Raw genomic sequence first — 2,444 nt, 5'->3', positions numbered from 1 at the left:
GAACGGGTCTTTCGGGAAGGCGCCTTGGGTCGGGCCTGGGGATTCCTTGGGGGTTCCCAGCAACGGGCAGCCTAGATGGATCCAGTTAGAAGCCCCCCATTCCTGGCGGGAGTGGGGCCCCTGAGAGGTAGGGAGCCAGCCGTGTGCCTGGGGGTGGGGGCGAGGCCTGACCTCTGCCGCCTGGAGCACAAGCAAGGGTTCCTGCCCAGCGAACTTGGACTTGCGGCCCGCCGGCCTGGCACTTGGGGCCGCCTCTGGCGGGGAGTCGAGCTGCAGGTGGTCGGCGCATTGGATCCCGCCCAGGGGCCGGGTCTTTTCTTTGTAAAGAGCTTGGACCCTCCCAGGCATCCTCAGCCCTGCAGCTGCCTGCGGTCCTGCCCGCCCCCTCCCTGCAGGCCTCTGAGGAGCCTTGGGGGGTGAGGGGTGGAGTACGTGTCCTAAGGACCACCCAGACCCCCAGGCTCCTGAAACTGCAAACGTGTGGGGAGCCCCGCTAGGTCTGTGCAGGGCGCCTGGGACGCGGTGCACAAGAGCAGAGCCGACCCCCTTCTCTTAGGGAAGGCATTCCAAACGAGGGGGAGGGCTGTGAGTCAGGGCTCTGCTCAAACGGTGACATGAGGGACAGGGAATGACCACGAATACGAGAATTCTGAATGACAGAGGAGGGTCTCAGTGTGCGGTCCGTGGCCCTGCCTTGCTGGGGAGTGGGAGGGAGGCAGCCGGGTTGTGGCCCCCTGGCCCCGGGACGGTCAGACACGCAGAGGGCCTGCCTCCAGAGGCCCTTTGACCTCCCTGCCCACCGCAGCCCACCAGGGCTGGGGAGAGGCCCCTCTCAGTACCCCAGAGCAGGCCTTCCGGCGTCTCCCTCTGCTGAGGGCGCCTGTCCGGGTCAGGCCTGCCTCTGGTGGGCCGGGTTTGGTGGGCCCCCCGGGCTGCCTGGGGCCGGGAAAGGGCCCTCTGCAGTTTGGCTCGCGCTCTGCTCCACCAGGGCCCCTCCTCCCACACAAACAGGAACTTTCGCCTGGGTGTCCCCGGCCGCCCCTCTGAATCCCACCCCAGATGCTTGGGGGTGCCCCGAGCTGCCCCCACCCAGCCCCTGATCTTGCCCCGGTGCCTCTTCTCCGTGTAGTGTATCCAGCCCCGCGTGGCCACTGTGTCCTTAGGGACCATCTTAGACTTGCTCAAACCCACAGGCCTCTGCCCTGGTGGGGCCAAGGGGCCAAGAGGCAGAGGTTGGGCAGCCAAGGGCTGGGAGAGAGCGGGGCAAAGTGGGGAAGCTGGGGGAGGGGCGAGGCTGGGCTGGGGGCCAGGTCTTGTTCCCTTGGGTTGGGGGAGGCAGTGGATTCGGGACCCAGGACGATCAAAGTGCTCTGCAGTCTGTGTGTGATGGGTGGGGATGGGGTGCTCCTTGCCCGCCGGGGAGAGAGTGGTTACCCGGCATCGTGCTGGCCAGGGCTGGGGTTTGCCGCCTCCTCCGGGCCCGGAATGCCAGGGGCCGCACTCTCTGCCGGCGCCCCTCAGCTCCTCCGTCCCAGGGCCACCCTCCCTGACCCCCTGTGGCTGAAGCCCCCATGAGCGCTGGGACCCCAGAGTGCCCTGCGGGGCCCAGGCACTGACACGGTGCCAGCGCCACGTGGAGCAGAGGATACAGGGTGACCTCCCGGGGCAGTAGCTGGCCCAGCGTCCCCTCCTGTTGCAGCGGGGTCTGGCCTCCGTGGACCAGGCGCCCTCTGGCGGCCTCGTGCAGCAGGCGCCACTGGGGGAGCCCTGCCTGGCTCTCCTCCCCGGCAGGCCTGGCGGCTGGACTTCTCCAGCCTGGGGCCCTGGGGTCGCCGCCCATCGAGAGCCCGCCCCGTCTCAGCTGACCCTGACCGGGTGGAGTGGTTGGAAGGCAGGGAGGTGTTTACAGGCTCTGCCCAAGGGACCTTAGAAATGACAGCGGTTGTGAAAGTGGGTTTGTCAGGGCACAGAAGCCTCCCGTTCGTGACTTGGTGTGATTTTTTTGGACGGCCATGCCCGGCAGTTGGTGATGACAGCTGTTGTCATTTTACAGGTGAGGAAGCAGGGCTGGGGAGGCAGCAGCCGGGTAAGGCCATGGGGGCCGCAGAGCCCAGGGAACCCTCCCGAGGGCCAGGAGGCAGCAGGGAAAGTGAGGGCCATGTGTCCAGCATGGCCCGGGAGCCACTGCCGGGGACAGGCAGCGCCCGTGCTGAACCACACACGCCCGCTGGCGCCCGCAGGCTCTCTGCCTCCGCCTGCGAGGTCACTCCTGCCCCCAGCGCCCCCAGCCCCCCGACTTCCTGGCACTCCAGTGACGTGCCTCGTGCTGCTCTGACCCTTCGCTGGGGTGCTGGGGACGGGGCCACCCCGGTCTGTACACATCCGTGCTGTAGCCACAGAAGCTGGCCCCGTCCCAGGCCCCAGGCAGGTCCCCAGTGGACATC

The 2,444-nt window shown here is 67.9% G+C and overlaps 1 protein-coding gene across 1 annotated transcript in view; it reads left to right on the top strand.

Annotated features, from left to right (window-relative positions):
* The window catches only part of GPC1 (glypican 1), a gene marked incomplete at its 5' end in the record, with an annotated part of 22,519 nt that overhangs the window by 764 nt on the left and 19,311 nt on the right, over positions 1-2,444 (top strand). The gene's annotated exons all lie outside the window — the stretch shown is intronic.

Source organism: Crocuta crocuta, unplaced genomic scaffold (genome assembly GCF_008692635.1).
Source record: "Crocuta crocuta isolate KB4526 unplaced genomic scaffold, BGI_CrCroc_1.0 scaffold290, whole genome shotgun sequence".
Taxonomy (NCBI): Eukaryota; Metazoa; Chordata; class Mammalia; order Carnivora; family Hyaenidae; genus Crocuta; species Crocuta crocuta.
Note: the sequence above shows the minus strand (reverse complement) of the source record. Positions and strands in the feature narration are given on the sequence as shown.